Source organism: Suncus etruscus, chromosome 10, assembly GCF_024139225.1.
Source record: "Suncus etruscus isolate mSunEtr1 chromosome 10, mSunEtr1.pri.cur, whole genome shotgun sequence".
NCBI classification, from domain to species: Eukaryota; Metazoa; Chordata; class Mammalia; order Eulipotyphla; family Soricidae; genus Suncus; species Suncus etruscus.
In genome coordinates, this window is record NC_064857.1 from 57,780,659 (window position 1) to 57,800,513 (window position 19,855).

A 19,855-nucleotide genomic window follows, 5' to 3' on the forward strand; every position below is an offset into this window, starting at 1 on the left:
AAAGAAAGAAAGAAAGAAAGAAAGAAAGAAAGAAAGAAAGAAAGAAAGAAAGGAAAGAAAGAAAGAAAGAAAAGAAAGAAAGAAAGAAAGAAGAAGAAAGAAAGAAAGAAAGAAAGAAAGAAAGAAAGAAAGAAAGAAAGAAAGAAAGAAAGAAAGAAAGAAAGAAAGAAAGAAAGAAAGAAAGAAAGAAAGAAAGAAAGAAAGAAAGAAAGAAAGGGGCTGGTGAGTTGGTGCTAGAGGTAAGGTGTCTTGCCTTGCAAGGGCTAGCATAGGATGGAACGAGGTTCAATCCGTAGGACGGAACGAGGTTCAATCCTATGTGGCGTCCCATATGGTCCTCCCCAAGCCAGGGGCAATTTCTGAGCACTTAGCCAGGAATAACCCCTGAACATCAAATGGGTGTGGTCTGAAAAACCAAAAAAAAAAAAAAAAAGAAAGATCTTAATCAAATGTTATTGGCTGGCAGTTTGATGAAGGGGTATAAAACCCTGCCACAAGTAAGGCTTGGGATGGGAATTGACGGTGGGAGTTGTGAAGGAAGTTGTAAGAGGCAGTTTGTGAGCTGTGGACTCGTGAAGTTTCTACTCCTGGCTTTGGATTGCTCTCTGATTTCTATGAGACTCAGCCGTATTTCCTGAATAGATTTTTAACCTTTTACCTTGTTAACCCGTTTTTTTTATACCTGGCCCTCATATGACCTTACCCTGGTCCCAAATCCAGTGCTCTCTCCCTATTTCTCTCCCTCTTCCTGTCTAGGCATGTGTCATAAAGCCCCTGACTTCTCTGCCTTCCCTGTTACTAAAGTAGTCTTATAGAAAAGCATCTTGTCAGAGTCATGCCTTCTTGACCTGCAGCAGGTTGAGAGTCCTATGGATTCTGGTACCCAGGTGACATAAAGGAGTCAGACAGACAGCGATGCCCTTATTGAGATCCTGAATCTGGAGGCAGGTGTTCAGGAAAGTCATAGAGAGCAGGTTTGAAGATATTGACATTCACGCACCTTGGATAGCTAATTGAGTAGAAATCTCCTGCTAGTGAGTGGAAATTTGAGTCAGAAACTTAGAGGCGAGAAGCCAAATGGTACAAATGGGAATCCAGTGTGGATTAAATCTATCCCAGGAGAACAATACTGTAAATGAGAGTCTTCATATTTTGATTTTTTAAAATCTGATTTCTTCTCGTCTCTTTGGGTTTTTTCCACTGTTTTATTATTTCTCTCTATTGGAAACTTATATATCATTTTCAGTCATTTTGACTTTTCTTATATAAACATTTATGGGGTGAAATTTCCCTCAAAGGCTCTTCTTCACCCCTTAGGAATTCATCCAATTGAAAAAGATGACTTTGACTACTACTTTGATTCTTATTTTAGGCACATTTATTATCTCTCTAATTTTCACTATAGGTGAATTGATTATGTAAAAAGTCTGTTACTAGAAGAAATATCTGATTAAAAGAAATATTGCTTTATGGAGCAATTTTAGATTTAATGGGAATTTAAGAAGCCTGTGCACAGAATTCTTGTATCATTTCCTTGTCTGTAAATACTTAAGCTATTGCATTATATGAGTCCAAAGTCATCGACCATGAGTAAATCATTTGTATTACCTGAATCTACATTTTATTCAGATTTCTTTAGATTTTACCTAATGTCTAATTTCTTTGGCAATATTTTACCCAGAAAAGCGCCTAACATCAAGCAATCTTTGACTCTAGGATTTTGGGTGATTGTGACAGTTTCTCAGATTTTCCTGAATTTTGATGATCTTGATGATGTTGTACATAGTCAAGCAGACAGCCAGAAGCTTCTCTATTGTAATTATCATGGTTAGATATATTCAAATGACCCTTCACCTCATCCTACCATCATTGATTCTGAGATGACTGTTAATGAGGACTGTGCTCATTGGCTGGGGACTGATCACCAGTTTTCTCTGCAGTTTCTCGCTAACTTCTTTTTAGCCATCCTTTTCTTCACTCTGGCAGGAACTGCATGAGCACCTGCCATCTAAGAGGTGATGAGCTGTTCTTCTTCCTGAAGGGGAAATAGCTAGTTAAATGATTTCAAATTCTCTAGCAAAACAGATTCGTCTTCACCCTTATTTTATTTTTAGTATCTTATTCCTTAAAATCTGAATTTATGGGGCCCGGAGAGATAGCACAGTGGTGTTTGTCTTGCAAGCAGCCAATCCAGGACCTAAGGTGGTTGGTTTGAAACCCGGTGTCCCATATGGTCCCCCGTGCCTGCCAGGAGCTATTTCTGAGCAGACAGCCAGGAGTAACCCCTAAGCACCGCCGTGTGTGGCCCCCCCAAAAATCTGAATTTATGATTATTTTATTCCAATATACGTGATCCTAAACAGATATATTACTCTTTCATTTTGAGAATAGGGCTTTACACTATGCACAGTAATCAGAAAATCAACCAGATGCATTTCATAAACAATGTCAATTCATCCAAAGTTGTTGACACCTCTTTTAATAATAGATGTTCACTTTACACAGATTGTCCATGCACGCTTAAAATTAATGTGTTTTCTTCAGGTGCAGTGTACCATGTGTGTTAATTACCACAAGCTCATCTATTTTAATTTTCAGAGTTTCTCTAGACTTGTTCATCTCAACGCCTCACCCTCTACCTTCTAACTATTGAGAGAAATTATGTTTAAAAAGTATCATAATGATTAATTCCTATATTTGGAGGACAGATAAGGTAACTTTATAAATTTTTGCTTTGCTTTCTTAGAAACTACTGCCTTGGTCTGTGATATTTAGTTTGATATTTATTTTGTGTTCATATATATGAAGGCTATTAGTATTCTCATTTAAAAAATTCTTACATCTTCTCACTTTGCTATTAAGCTAGTGTAAGTATTATAGAATGAGTTGAGATATTTAAATTTTATAATGACATTTGGCATTTCTTTAGTTTCTTTCAAATAAATCTTACCAAGACTGGGAATATTTTTGTCTTTTGGGGAAATCTTTTTACTATTAGTTTTATAAAATTTCCAAGAATAGCACTCCTTGTTTATTCAATTTTTCAAATAACAGAAATGTATTCTCTATAAATCTGGAGTCTCAGAAGACTAGATCAAGTGTTGGAAGAAGTTTGTCCCTCTGATATATGTAAAGAGAAGCCTTACTTGCTTTGGGTTGTTGCCAGGAAATCTGGCCTTGTCTTGTTGTATGGCTATTTTACTTGTATTTTTCTTCCTGTGTTTCTGTGTTTAAATATACTCATTTTTATAAAAACACATCTTTTTTTTCTTGTTTTTTTTTTGGGGGGGGGACACATCAGGTGACACTCAGGTGTTACTCCTAGCTTTGCACTCAGAAATCGCTCCTGGTTTGGGGGACCATATGGTTTGGGGGATCAAACCACAGTCTGTCCTAGGCTAGGGTGGGCAAGGCAGATGCCTTACCCCTTGTGCCACCTTTCCGGCCCCTAAAAACATATCTTATCTTGATTACCTCTTTAAATCCATACTTGAAAATAAAGTCACAAGCATGGCATGTGCAGATATTGAGGACAACATAATTAAATATGAAAAAAGTTATTATTTTCTTACTAGTTTTATTTTTTAAGTTGAGTTGTCTTATTAAACTTATAGGCTTGTATCATTTAATCTGTTGATAAGGTGACATCCCCTTCAATTTCTGTAATATGCACAATAAATAATTCCTTTAATTATATTTTAGGACACTATATCTCTTGCCATTTCTAATGGTTCATTGAAATTTATTTATTTTCACATTTGGGGCCGGAGAGATAGCATGGAGGTAAGGCGTTTGCCTTTCATGCAAGAGGTCATCGGTTCGAATCCCGGGGTCCCATATGGTCCCCCGTGCCTGCCAGGAGCAATTTCTGAGCCTGGAGCCAGGAATAACCCCTGAGCACTGCATGGTCTGACCCAAAAACCACAAAAAATTTTTCACATTTAATGATTTGTCATTTTAAATTTCTTTAACCTATTCATTGTAGCTGTAATTTATATCTTTCTATTTAAAATGAAGTGTATCTAGCGTTAAAAGTGAATTATGTATAATGTTTATGATTTTGAGTTTTTAGGCTTTTATTATTTTTCAGCTAAGTTGACTTATTCTCACGCATTGGTTGGTTTTCAAATTTAGTCTTTCTTTTGCTTAGATCACTACCTATGGGAATTCTATGTGGTCACTCATTAAGGTGTGTCAATCACATTACATAACTAAGGTTTCTTCTGCTACACAATGAAGCAAAAACTAATGAGGCTCTTACATTGAATTTAAATGTAGCTGTGCCTTGTGCCTATTTCTAGTCTCTAAATTGAGGCAACATTGACTTATGTTTTAAGTCAAATGTTTATATGTTAAATGTTTATAAGAAGCTACAATGTGCTGTGATACCAGACTACACCTACCAAGGTGTTAATATCTCTCCACCACCCTCCACCGGACCCTTCCAATTCATTCACACCTCTTAGGCACACCTCAGTTCTATGGTAGATTCATCTTCATGGGCAATTGCTCACTCTCTTTGTTTATATCCCATCTATTCCTGAGACCCTTGATATTTTCTTTTCTTCTTTTGACTTCAGTTATCAAGATCCTACCAAGCTCTATTAACATTGGATCAAAAGTCAGAATTTCCTTTTTTTCTTTCTAGGTTTTTTGGGGGACACCACCAGACATTGCTCAGGGGTTAAACATGAGTCTGGAAGTGATCTAGAACCATGTAGGATGTTGGAGATTGAACCTAGGTTAGGCCCATGCAAAGCAAACAACTTCCCCACTGTATTATCACTCCTGCTCATCTTATTTTCTCATAGCTGAAGACTGTTACACGGTGTGTACAAACCACATGTTATTTATCGCTCATTTTATGTTGGAACATGGGTTATTTCTTTCCAGGTCATGGCTCTTCTAAGTAGTGCTGCAATGACTATAGGTCTTCATGTATCTTTAGTTTTGTATTTGGAGGATAGATATCTAGGATTGAATTTGCTAGATCACATGGCATCTCTATGTGTTTTGTAAAATACTCAGTGTATTCTATTGAATGTATGTGAGGGATGGGAAGTTGTTCCTAGAGCTTTTTCTCTTGCTTCCTTAGAATAAAGAAGAGGATCAGGGTAAGGAGCAGAGGGCAAGTACTCTTGTGGGTGTAGATTTCTAACAAGAGCAATGGTGCTACCAGCAATCAAGGGGAAGGGATGTTGTGGTTGTAGCACATTGAGATGTGCCAGGAAGGAAGAAGGGGAGGCTGGGCTATGGAAGAGCATCAGAGGTTTCTCTAGTGAACTTGAAATACAGAGAATTTGTGATGTTCATTACATTAATTCAGTGACTGGTCACTGAATTCTTTAAGGCCTGAAATTTTAAAGGAAAAATTAATGTCGTGGTTCTTTTTCAAAGCAGATGCTGACTTTGACTTCTCTCTAAGAATATCAAAACATGGGGAGCATCAAAAGATGAAAAACAAATTCAGAAAAGTAATAGTTTATTCTGCCTTCTGTCAGAGAAGTGGCAATTTATACTTTTGTGTGGGCACTTATATTCTTCCCAGAAAATATACAGCACTGAGGAAAAATTATTTTGGAAAAATTCCACAGCAGTGCTTTAAAAATGGCTTCAATTATGCTAGCTCTAGATTGTTGACTAAACCCTTTTCCATCTTGGAAGACATTTTGTGGATCAAGAAAAAGGAGAATCAGATTTTACTTTATGAACTTTCTGGCACTGCCTTGTAACTTCCCTATCTCTTGTGAAAGGAGATGCCTTGTTATATGCCCTTGTAGCTTCCAAATAAAATTAAAACTCACTGAGGAATTGCTTATCACATGGGACACACATATACAATTTCAGCTAGTTAGTCATTCCTGCTATTTTAGACCAAAGTCATCTGAGTACAAAGGGGTTGGTTTTTTAGAGGGTTTGAGGTTAAATAGTCTGATGAGAAGTGTGATGTTCAGAGGACATGTCACAATTACATTCCACTCAACCACTTATGGGACACTCACAGCACATGCTAAAAATAAATACCAAGTCATAGCACATATACTTAGCATGCTTTAGTCACATAGCACAAACACAAACTCATGTACTTGCAAACATGCATATACTGTGTGAGCACTAAGGAAGGAACCATTATCGATCAAAGGACTAATCACATTAACAGAAATATCCATTCTTATAATTCTTTTATTTTATTTCATTGTTCTGGGATATTACCCTATTGTACGCAGGATTTGCTTCTGGCTCTGCACATAGGAATCACTCCTGGTGGGGAATTGGGGTCTAGTTGGGGGGTGTTAGTAACTGAGCCTGGGTCAGCCACATGCAAGATAAGTGCCTTATCTGTTTTACTTTTCTCCAGTTCCGTCTCAAGATTATTTTTTACCCATTTTTAGGGATTTAATAATTTAGGCTGACATATAGAACTCTCTTCTATAGTCAGCCTAAATTTCTTTTCTCTGACAATTAGATATTTTTATTTATACAATTTTTTTTCTTAGCGTAGTGTTCTCAGCTTCTAGTAATTCCTTGGTGCTGGGAGGCCTCGCAAGTTAATCAGAAGGTGTGAAAACCAAAGCTTCATGTTCTTCCTGCCATCAAAGAGCTTTGTTCACGCTGTAGTTATTTTTAAGAACATGATGGTTTGGAGATATTTATTCTTCCTTTTCCAAACCTATGTCTTTATAGCCAGGGCTTATGGTGAGACTTTATAAAGAGTCTGAAATAATGGCTTGTATCTATTTTATCCTATGAATAAGAAGAGTTTTTGATTACGCTTCAATTGATAATGTCATTTTTCTTTTGTTGATACATTAGTCTTTTATAGATGTTAATATTAGTCTATTTCTTCACTAAAATTTGCTTTTGTCTGCTTCTTTCTGCATTTCACACTTATGGTTCTAGGCAACTGCTAGTGAGCTAGAGAACACTGGGAGAGGGAGATTCTAGGGGTTTCTTCTTTCCTTCTCCTCTACCCCTCATTTCTTTCCTATTTCAGGCCTGCAGTAAGCACATAAACACTATACTGTTCAATCTCCTGAATAATTCTGAGATGTTAATATTTGTATCATCCTTTCTCAGGCAGCAATCCATATTTTAAATTACAGTGACTGCAGTTTCAACTTCTAATGCATTGCAGAAAACCTGAAAATTGGGGATAAATACATTGGAAAGGAAGTAAAGAAAAATAAGCATATATTGAGAGCTTGGAATTCAAGTGCTACTTTTTAATTATGTATGGGCAGTTCTAACTTGCAATGCCAATTGAATTCTACCTTCTAAATCATAGCTCTTTTTTAATGCAAAATTCATGTATTTGAATATCGTTGCTGAGAAATGAGATTGCTTAATGAGTCAATAATTGAATTCTAAGAATCATTATATAGAATATAAGCTAAGTATTTTTGATTAACCTTTAAGTCCTTGAACATGAGTCATAGCTCAGTATAACTGAGTCATCAAAAATGTATTGTACAAGAATTTATGTGTTTTAAGTTAATAAAAAGACTTTTGGAATATTTGACAATACTGTATTTTTACATAATAACCATAGTACTAAAATTAATTTGTATTACTTAATTCAGTTCATCTTTGTTTTACTACTTTAATTCACACTGTTGAGTATCTTTCCTTTGGACAGATTTTAACTTCAGAGTTTACCCTTATGCTTTCCTGCATTTTAAAAACTATATAATTGACTCAGCAACTTATATTCAAGCACAGTTTTTCTAAGACAGAGTGAGGTAGAATTTTAAGTATGGGAAAAATTTAAAAAATGAGGTATTTATAGTGTAAAAATTCTGAAGACATGTATTTCTGAAAACTAGACCTGAAAAATATATTTTGAAATGACTGTACTCTTTGTTTTGTTTTGTTTTATTTTTTGTTTGTTTGTTTTTGATGGTTTTGGTTTTTGGTTTATTCTTTTTGTACTTTTGTTGTTACTGCCCTATTGTTTTTGTTTGCTTGTTTGTTTTGTTACCTTTTTCTTCTTTTTCCCTTTCTTCTTCTAAAGGGAAATTTATAACACCTAGACGAACTCCTCCTCCTAGTTTATTTTTTTTGTTTTTGCTTTCTTTTCTTCTCCCTTATCTTTTTATATAACTCCAATAGAACCACATTACTAGAATCATCTTGTTCAGCCTCATAATTTGAGGGTGAAAAATGGATGATACCAAGACCAGACAGTCATATGAACATTTAGTGGAAATAAAAAATGATCAGACTTGAACACCAAACCCAAAGTCAGTGACAACAGAATAGATACCCAATTTACAACAAGCTTAACAAGTGGGGAACAGTTACACTAGCATTATGGGTGTGTGTAAAGGAGGGAGATATGGGATGCATACGGGGAACAGGGGTGGAGGGAAGACAACACTGGGGGTGGGAATGCTCTTCATTCATTTTCACTGTATGCCTTAAATATTCCTGTGAAATATTTGTAATTCACTTTGACCACAATAAAAATTAAAAAAGGAGTCATTAATGATTATGTCTCTAAACTGGGGGGAATCTTAGATATAATTCACCTTCTATTTTACATTAGAGTAGCCGAGTAAGAGTTTGAGTACAAATGAACTGTCCTGTTATGTGAAGTCATTTATTCGTACTTTTACCAAGAAATCAAAGAAAAAAATGAAATATGCTTTCCTTTTCCTTTGGACTTAAAGCAAACAAAGGAACAACAGAACTTAGTGGTTTATCAAGCATTACCTAAGAGAAGGATAGTGGATTTTGGCCAGTGACTTGGGGTCTGTTCCCTAAGATGATTCAGGTCATAGAGTGGGTATTGATTGAGTGATACAAGGTGACTGTTAGGTGCAGTAACTTGCAGGCAGGGAGGACCAGTCATGGCAGTTAGGAGACAGCAACAACAATATCTTCCTGCCTCCTAATTTTCCAACTTTACAGGTTCGGATCACACTTGGTGGCTAGAGAAGGGAAGCAGAATGGGGAGCTGAGACAAGGTTTGGGGCAACTGAGAGGTAAATGAGACACTGAAAAGAGTCATCTTGGCAAGTTACCCAAGAGATTTAGATGAGCCACCACTGTGAAAGTCTTACAGGAGAAGCCATGGGAAATCAAAAAAGAAATAGAATGGGAATGATCCTGGTGGCTTAGCAACTTGCACTGGAAGCCATTCAGTGGAATTGAAGATCCAGTAAGGGGAACTTGTAGAGGTAGGAGAGGACCAGGGCTGATTGACTAATGGGTTCTGAGCTCACAGAAGGCCAGGCATGAATGAATGAAGTGGAAGTTTACAGTAATTGGTACGATCATGTTCTTTCACCTTCACTGCTGTTTCAACTCCTACTTCCATTCCTGTTCTGCATAATAGAATTCTGTTAGCTTTTTACCCATCCCATCTTCTTATTTCAAGAACCCAGAGATCCCTCCAATAGACAAGCATTTTAATCTTGTCCCCTACTTGAAGAATGGTTTTACTTTTTAATTGTACGCAAAATTCTCTTACATATTTTGTATTTCTAGTTTCAGCAATATTAACTTTTATCCTTTCCTCAAATAGCCTTTCTCTGTGCATTGGACACTCACCAAATCTCAACCTACCACTTCCAGTAGATAAACCATACCTCTTTACCAAACTAGGCCTACCCTTCACCTACCAGCCACTCACAGAACAAAACAGAGCTTATATTTTATCTTTTTGTTTGTTTGCTTGATTATATTTTTTGGAGGGGAGAGATACATCTGACTGTGCTGAGCTTACTTCTGGCTCAGCACTCAGGGATCACTCCAGAAGGTGCTCGGGAGGACAATATGTGGTATTGGGATGGAATGAATGCACACTGGCCACATGCAACGCATATGCTCTACCCACAGTACTATTACTCTGACCCTTTTTTTTTCTTTTATCATTCATAGGCTAGAATAAGCTTCTCTCATGTAGGACCTATACTCTCAGTTTCACTCTTGGCTTCCAGAAGGTTCTCAATACTATTTGCTTGATGAGTGAACAAACTGTCTCAATTTCAGCAGCCTTTCACGAATCACTGGGTTTCCCAGTAAACCTCCAAACTGGAAGATGGGGGAGATTTTGCTGCACATTCTGATGAAATTGCTTCAGTTCCTGATACTAAATATGCCCAGAAGAGACTGAAATTGCTGCTGCTTTGAACTCTTTGCAATATTCCTCATTCAGGAGTCTCATCATCTAGAGTCAAAGCTGAATCTAATGAAGATAAAAAACAAACAAGATTTTTCTTTAATTTGGCAAAAGAGTTGAAGAGCTGCCCTTTTCCTTCCTTTCTTAAATTTATAATTCATTTCCTCTGTTTCTCTGCTTAAGCTATTTTCCCCTTCAATTCTTTGGGCAATACATTCAATTAATATTTTCTCCATTTAAACCTGAAAAGCACACACTGCTTCACTGGTCATCTGAAAGATGTGACTTGAAGTAGAGCTGATGAGTTCTGCAGTGAAAGGCACTGCATGATAAGGGAGTTTCCCTTGAGTCAAATCCCCTGAATAGGCCTGTTTTCATTCATTTCACTGCAAATCACAAAAACTGAGTTTCTAAAAACTGTGCTTGGATAATAGCTCTGTGCTTTGAAAACAGCTCTTAGAAGCAATTCCAGAGCATTCTTCAAGCACATGAGATGGGCCAGGAACATCCCGGGTCTGGTGTTTTTCCAACACCTACAGGAGCTTAAAGCACAACTTTGATACATCTTTATTTCTCACTCATGCATTCTCACATATTTCCTTCAAGTGCTAACCAGGCCATCAAGTATTCCTCACACGTATGACAAATCAACTATTTCGGCAGCTGAATGTCATAGATCATGTGGTAAATATCCTACCATTGAGTATACACAATTTTAGATGACATACTCTGACTTCGAGTAATTATAATGGACAGAAATAGTGTTCATGCATAAATTGTAAATCTGCTGTGTATCAGGTACTGAAAGTTGTGTAATGACAAAAACAAATGAAGTCCTTGCCTTGGCACCAGAGTTAGATGAAGATTCATGATGCCTGTTATTTGCCAAGCATTGTGGCCTGATAAAAGACCAAATGCACCCTCCAAAGCTCACTACTGAGCATCCCTATTGAACGGTAAGAGAGAAACAGAGAACTCCTGACAATCCTTGTCATTTGCATCTATAACAGACCCCCCCCATCTCTGCCTCTTTATCTGTTGATACTCTAGAATTGACTGTACAAAATATTTTTTTATTCAACTTCTGTTTTGGGAGGGGAGCTGGCGTCTTGGTTGCTGCTCAATCATTGTTGTTGTTCTGAATCTTTCTTCACTCAATTTTTATACCATTCATTTTCTACTAAGAATTTCTGACACAGCTAAGGGACCTATAGACAGTAATACTACCTCTTGTATGAGTTTTATGGATATATTATAACAACTCCAAATTTCATGTCTTAACGTATCAGAACTGTACTTTTTTGCAGGTCTGGAAGCCTTAAGTCCAAATACAGGCAGTAGCAGGACCACACATACTCTGAGGTCTTCAAGGGAGAGTCCATCCTCTTCTAGTTTTTACTAACTCAAAAATTGCTTATCTATGACAACCTCTCACCAATCTTTGCATCTGTTTCACAGTGTTGTGTATGTGTGTACATATGTGTGTGTGTAATTTACTTTTGTTTATGAAGACATCAGTTATAAGGCTTAGGATCCTCCCTAAGGGATCCTCCCTTTTTTATCATTTAAAAATTTTTTTAGCCACACCCAGCGATGCTCAAGAGTTATTCCTGCTCAGAAATTTCCTCTGGCAGGCTTGGAGGACCATATGGAATGCCGGGAATTGAATCACGGTCAGTCCTGGGTCTGCCATGTGCAAGGCAAATGCCATACCACTGTGTTATCTCTCCATCCCAGGATGATTTTTTGCTTGATCTCCTTAAATATTAGTTTTCCAAAGACTTTTAAAGCATGTCACATCTCAAGGTTTTGAGTGGATAGCAAATGAAGAAATTCTACTTAAAACCTTGTAGCTACACTTAAGAAAATCAGCTTCTTTGTAATATTAAAGTACACAAATATTTGCTCTTGGATGAATCCATGTTGGGTGAGTGAACAAGCATTTGGAAAATATTCTGCTCCTCACAAGTTAACTTATAATATTACAATCTTCCTTGGTTCTTGTCCTGCCCACCCAACTTAAAAAAAAGGCTTTTAAGTATAGTGTGTTTGTTGTTGAACTTGTTTCATAACAGATGGAAAGAGGAGAGCAAACAACAGGCCCACTGGGAAAATATTCCTGAAGTTTATCAGATTTTATCTTCCCAGTGGCCAACTTCCCATAATTTTCCCATAATTGCTAACTGCTTTCCCAAACAATCCTATTTTGAGAAATCCCAGCCTGAGAGGAAGATGGTGTTTTATGTATGAACAAGTCTGCTGTCTTTTCAGTTTTCTTGAAAGAAATCTTTTTTTCCTTCTGGCTCTTGAAAAATGTCTTTCAAATGATGAGCACCCCATGCTTAGGCTCAATGTCATTGCCTCAATAAAAATAAGCTAGAATATAAAAGAGTATTGGTCATATGTTTTATTAGCCCAAGTTAGGCAATGTTTAATAAAATGAGATTATTTAAGACAGGAAAGCAATAGTCACCAATACATCACCAATATGTACTTAATGAGTGAGTTTATAAAAAGGACAAAGATCTTCACTGAGTACTAAGCAGGTGGTTTATATTCAGGATATAATTTTGATCAAACATAATAAACTATAAATAACTATTTTGGACAAGAATAAAAATGGTTGTGTTTCAAGCCTAAGTGGTGGTTGAGTCTGTGAATGTGACAAAAATCAGAAATGTAGATTCTCTGGACTTGCTTTCACATTCCTGGTGTCAGACTTACCTATTCATGATGACTCATCATACCTCCTAGTTCTCATAGAGAAAGAAGGTACTATAAGGCCACTCTTAAAAATTCCTCTCTGATCACAACTGATCAGAAGATTATTGCATGACATATACAGCTGCCAAAGAAGTAGTGAAATAGATGTGATGATGATGATGATGATGATGATGATGATGATGATGGTGATTATGGTTTGGGGGTTATGCTTGGTGATACTCAAGGATTACTCCTGGATTTGTTCTCAAGAATTATTGCTGGTGGTGCTCAAGTGAAAATATGGGATGCTAGGGATTGAATTCAGGTTGGCTGCATACAAGACAAACATCCTACTTGCTGTCCTATATAGTTCTAGCCCCAGATAATTTGTTTTGGATCATCACTTATTTATGTGAAAAATCAATATTCATTCTCTATGCAGAGAGAAATAAAGAACAATTTTTGTGGCATACTTAATATTATGTCATCTTCTAAAAATTTTAGCAATCAAGTATTTACATGATTTGTCTTATTTCTATTACTAGCTACCAAATTCTCTATAAAAATTTTGGTAAGATGCAAGTTATTTTTATTCGCTTTGTGTTTTAAGCCACATCTGGTCATGCTCAAGGATAACTCCTCACTCCAGTATTACTATGGCTGTTTACAAGTTATTTTTTAAAGATACTTGCTAGACTTTCATAACCTCGCCTAAGAAGAACTATTTTATTATATGACTATTAAGTACCAAGTGCTACCTAAGCTATGTATACTTATTAACCATCTGCTATATATCAGGTATTGAAAAATAGTGGTTTCAAAGACAAAAAATCTCTTTGCTCTTCTTGGGGGAAAGCCATCTGGGGAGTGTGGAGAAATAACCATTTAAAGAGCTAACTCTATCAAAAAAATACAAAACATTAACAATAAAAAAATAGGGCCCAGAGAGATAGCACTGTGGCGTTTGCCTTGCAAGCAGCATATCCAGGACCAAAGGTGGTTGGTTCAAATCCGGGTGTCCCATATGGTCCCCCGTGCCTGCCAGGAGCTATTTCTGAGCAGACAGCCAGGAATAAGCACCACCAGGTGTGGCCCAAAAACAAACAAACAAACAAAAAAAAAAACAAAAAAAAAAAGAAAAAGAAAAATCACATGATCATATCAATAGATGCAGAGAAAGCATTTGATAAGGTCCAACATCCATTCTTGATCAAAACTCTCAGCAAAATGGGAATGAAAGGAACATTTCTCAATCTAGTTGAAGCCATCTACTACAAGCCAATGGCAAATATTATCCTCAATGAAGAAAATCTAAGCGCCTTTCCTGTAATTCTGGTACAAGACAAGGCTGTCTGCTCCTATTCAACATAGTACTGGAAGTACTTGCTATAGTGATCAGGCAAAAAAAAGATATCAAGGGCATCCAGATAGGAATGGATGAAGTCAAGCTCTCACTATTTGCAGATGACACTACTTAGAAAACCCTAAAGACTACCAAAAAGGCTCTAGAAACAATAGATGCATATAGCAAGGTGGCAGGCTACAAAATTAACACACAGAAATCAATGGCCTTTTTATACACCAATACTGATAGGGAAGAGATGGACATTAAAAAGGCAATCCCATTCACATTAGTGCCACACAAACTCAAATATCTTGGAGTCAACTTGACCAAAGATATGAAGGACCTATACAAAGAAAACTATAAAGCCCTGCTCCAAGAAATAAGAGGGGGCACACGAAAATGGAAACACATACCCTGCTCATGGATTGGCAGGATTAACATCATTAAAATGGCAATATTCCCCAAAGCATTATAAAGATTTAATAAGATCCCTCTAAAGATACCCATGACATTCTTCAAAGAAGACTTATGAAGTTCATCTGGAACAATAAACACCCTCGAATAGCTAAAGCACTCCTAGGGAAAAGGAGTATGGGAGGCATTACTTTCCCCAACTTTAAACTGTACTACAAAGCAATAGTTATCAAAACATCATGGTCTTGTAATAAAGACAGACCCTCAGATCAGTGAAATAGGCTTGAGTTCTCAGAGAACATTCCTCAGACATACAAACACCTAATTTTTGACAAAGGAGCAAGAAATCCTAAGTGGAGCAGGGAAAACCTCTTCAACAAGTGGTCCTGGCAGGACTGGTTAGCCATTTGCAAAAAGTGAACATAGACCCGCAGTTAACACCATGTACAAAGGTAAAATCCAAATGGATTAAAGACCTTGCTATCAGACCTGATACCATAAGGTATATAGAACAACATGTCGGTAAAACACTCCATGACATTGAGACTAAAGGCATCTTCAAGGAGGAAACTGCACTTTCCAAACAAGTGGAAGCAGAGACAAACAGATGGGAATACATTAAGCTGAGAAGCTTCTGCACCTCAAAAGAAATAGTGCCCAGCATACAAGAGCCACCCACTGAGTGGGAGAAACTATTCACCCAATATCCATCAGATAAGGGGCTATTCTCCAAAATATACAGGGCACTGAAAGAACTTTACAAGAAAAAAAATCTAATCCCATCAAAAAATGGGGAGAAGAAATGAACAGACACTTTGATAAAAAAGAAATACAAATGGCCAAAAGGCACATGAAAAAATGCTCCTCATCACTAATCATCAGGGAGATGCAAATCAAAACAACAATGAGATACCATCTCACACCACAAAGATTGGCACACATCACAAAGAATGAGAACAATCAGTGCTGGCAGGAACGTGGAGAGAAAGGAACTATTATCCACTGCTGGTGGGAATGCCATCTAGTCCAACCTCTATGGAAAGCGATATGGAGATTCCTCCAAAATCTGGAAATTGAGCTCCTATTTGACTCAGCTATTCCACTCCTAGGGATATACCCTAAGAACACAAGAATACAATACAAAAACCCTTTCCTCACATCTATATTTATTGTAGCACTATTCACAATAGCCAGGCTCTGGAAACAACCAAGACGCCCTTCAACAGACAAATGGCAAAAGAAACTGTGGTGCATATACACAATGGAATATTTTGCAGCCATCAGGAGAGATGAAGTCATGAAATTTTCCTATACATGGATGTACATGGAATCTATCATGCTGAGTGGAATAAGTCAGAGGGAGAGAGAGAGACACACAGAATAGACTCACTCACCTATGGGTTTTAAGAAAAATAAAAGTCATTTTTGCAACAATCCTCAGAGACAATGAGAGGAGGGCTGGAACTTCCAGCTCACTTCATGAAGCTCACCACAAAGAGTGGTGAGTGCAGTTACAGAAATAACTACACTGAGAATTACCATAACCATGTGAATGAATGAGGGACCTGGAAATCCTGTCTAGAGTACAGGTGGGGTTGGGGTGGGATGTTGGGAGATTTGGGACATTGGTGGTGGGAATGTTGTACTGGTGAAGGGGGGTGTTCTTTATATGACTGAAACCTAATCACAATCATATTTGTAATCAAGATGCTTAAAGAAAGATATTATAAATAAAAAAGTGTTAACTCAATGAATCAGGGTCATATAGTTGTAAATAGTGTTAGGGCAGGAGTATTATAGTGGTGACGAGATGGGAGAGCTTATTTTAGAAAAGATAAATGTCACCTTAAATCTATTTATCACTGTGAAATAAATGTTATTTCCTCTGTATACAATTTTAAAGTAAAAGCAGTGCTTATGAATTTCTTATTTTATACATAAGTAATGGTCCCAGGTCAATCCCTGAGTGTTAATTTTGAATTTAGAAACTGAATATCAGAATGTCAACTCCTTTAACCTAAATTTTCTGAAATAAATACTCTTTACAATTATTTTTACTTCTCTTTACAAAATATGATTTGAAATTATCTGTGAAGATGAAGTGTGAAGCTAATGATTGAATTCAACTCTATGATTTTTTTTTTTTTTGTTTTTTTGGGCCACACCTGGTAATGCTCAGGGGTTACTCCTGGCTATGCGCTCAGAAGTCGCTCCTGGCTTGGGGGACCAGATGGGATGCCGGGGGATCGAACCGTGGTTCGTCCTAGGCTAGCGCTGGCAAGGCAAACACCTTACCTCTAGCGCCACCATGCCGGCCCCTGATTTTTTTTTTTTTTACTTTTCATCGAAGGATTTGGACCTCACTGACTAGTGTTCAGGGATACTCTTGACTCTGCTCCATGTGACATGGGCCCAGGTGATTAAAAGTCTATTTATAATGCGACAACCTTAGAAATGAACAAGAGGAATGAAATCTGTCTATTTAGGAGCAAATCCTCTGAAGATAGAATAAAGAACCGTGGACATCATGCCAGAGGAAGTCAAGACTCAAGAACAGTGGCCATGAGAATAGTCTTCAAATATGAAAGTCACATATGAAGGTCAAATATGAGAGATTAGATTTGTTCTTTATGAACCAGTCAGGAGACAGAGGCCAAAAGTAATGTAGCTAAAACATAGCTGCAATGACTCTATGGAATTGAGTTTAGGTGCATTAACTCAGGTACTTCTCATGCCAGTACTCAACTAGATACTATTATTATCATCATCACATATTTACTGATGAGGTGACTAATATACTGAGAGGAGTCTAGATTTTTGAATTATTCACATATTTCCTCATTTTTAATACGTGGTTGAATTAATCATTGCTATATCCCTTTTGCTCACTCTGTCTCACCACTTTTTATTGCTTCTATCCTTATTTTGTCAATGATTTTCTTATATTTGTCTAAGACTTAAGCTGGTTTTCCTCACATATCATAATTAAGGCAGGGTCAGATACACAGTACACACTTTTTTTGCACACCACCCCATTTTTTATATTTATATTTTGCACCCATGTTATCAATGTACATAATTTAAAATATTGTTAATGATAGCTTCACTATATAGTTCCATTGCATTCATTTTTTAGTTCCCTCACAGATATAACAGATACATAACAGAATATAACAGATCTGATCATTATGTGTCCTCAGTTACCCATACTTTAAGGCAAGCATATTTAGAAATCAATATGATTAAGCTGTCCTCAAATAATGTGAACTATTGATCTACTTAATTGATTTATTTAATGATCTTTATCATTAAATAAAGCCAGATTCTAGTAGTAAGTAAATGTAAGGACAAGGCTAAAATAAGGATATATTTATGCAAAAAGATAAAAAGAATTTCAAATGAAATTCTTATGTCTTATCAAATGAAGACATACTAAAAGTTGCATTCTTGAAAGTAAATATAGCAGAACTATTTCTAGATAGAGCATTAAAATAAGTCAATTTAGTTCATGTATCTGATTCAGCAAGATAGAAACATTTTTTCATCTTTGAAACAATACCAAGTCCTTCCAAAATAGCATCTAGATCCAGAAGACTAAACATTTTCATCTCCCACTTTTAGGTTTCTTCAGTTACTATTGTAGAGAGACTTGCGTGAATGCTTCCTTTGGAGTGTAGAAAGACTAAGTAAATGCTTTCTTTGGTATATTGTGATTAAATGTTCTGCTTCTAGAATTCTATTTCTCAGAATGAGAACTGCTGAAATCACAAAGGCCACTGGTTAAATATGGAGATTAATGAGGCTCTTTCTGGCCATGGATTAGTACTGTAAGAGGCCCTTCCAGAAGCTGGAGAGGTAGAAAAGGCATGAGGCATTTGCTTTAAATGTGACCACCCTGTTTTGGTCCCTGGCACCATGTGGTCTCTGAACACAGAATTGAGAGTTGCCCCACAGCATCACCAAGAGTTCCTCCAAGTACAAATACTATCTTTTCCCCCTAAAAGAATTTTGCTAAGAGCTTGCAATTTTTATCTATTTTGGGGAAGAATTTGGACCTCACCCAGTATTGCTCAGGGATACACCACGGCTCTTCTCCATGTGACATGGGGGACCCATGTTATACTGGTAGTGGAACAATGGTCTTTCTGTCTCCACCAGAATGCTTTAACTTATAATTTATTTTGGGTCCACACCTAGCCTGTTTAAGGATTACTCCTGGTTCTGCATTCTGATATCACTCTAGGCAGGTATTGGGAGAACATGGGATGCCAGGAGTTGAATTGGGTTGGCCAAGTGCAAGGCAGGCACCCTACCCACTATACCATCTCTATAAGTTCTCTGCTAATTATTAAAAAATTATTTTAGGCAACGTGATTTACAAAACTTTTAAGGTACTCTTTCCAGCATCCAATATTCCAGCATCACCCACTTTACCCTCTCCAAATTTCCAGCCTCCCACCTTGGAAGCCTTCCTGTTGAAGGCTATTTCTCAGCTTCTGTGACCTTTTGGGCATCTGTTAGGTTTTTTTTTTAACTGTATTTCTTTACATCTCACAAATGAAACCTTCTGTGTCTGTTCCACTCTTTTTAACTAGCTTCACTCAGCAAGATATGCTACAGATATATATCCACACAGAAGCCTGTAACTGCAAACAAATTTGATGCATATTTCATTTAACTGGTATTTTTTTTCACCAAAGATGATTGAATAGAAACCAGTCAAGTGAGCCTCCATGCTCCAAAATAATTTGGCTAGAAATCTTAATGACTTTATATAAATTCTGCCATTATTCTAGTTCTTACCTTCTTCATATACAAATAAGCAGTGAGGTGTCAAGGAGAACTTTGCATCCCTTTAGAACTCTAGACACACATATGAAGCAGACATAGAGATGCCCAGACACTCTAAAGTATTAGGGGTCACCAGTTATACTGTCTATGAAAAAAGCTATGGAGACTTGTTAAAATATATATAATGGTATGTGTCATAATACTCTTTCAATGGAGCTTAATTAATTAAAATAGATCACCGTAATAAATGCAAAAGAATTCTGGGCCCCGGAGAGATAGCACAGCGGTGTTTGCCTTGCAAGCAGCCGATCCAGGACCTAAGGTGGTTGGTTCAAATCCCGGTGTCCCATATGGTCCCCCGTGCCTGCCAGGAGCTATTTCTGAGCAGACTGCCAGGAGTAACCCCTGAGCATTGCCGGGTGTGGCCCAAAAACCAAAAAAAAAAAAAAAAAAAAAAAGAATTCTGATGTCTATGTTTT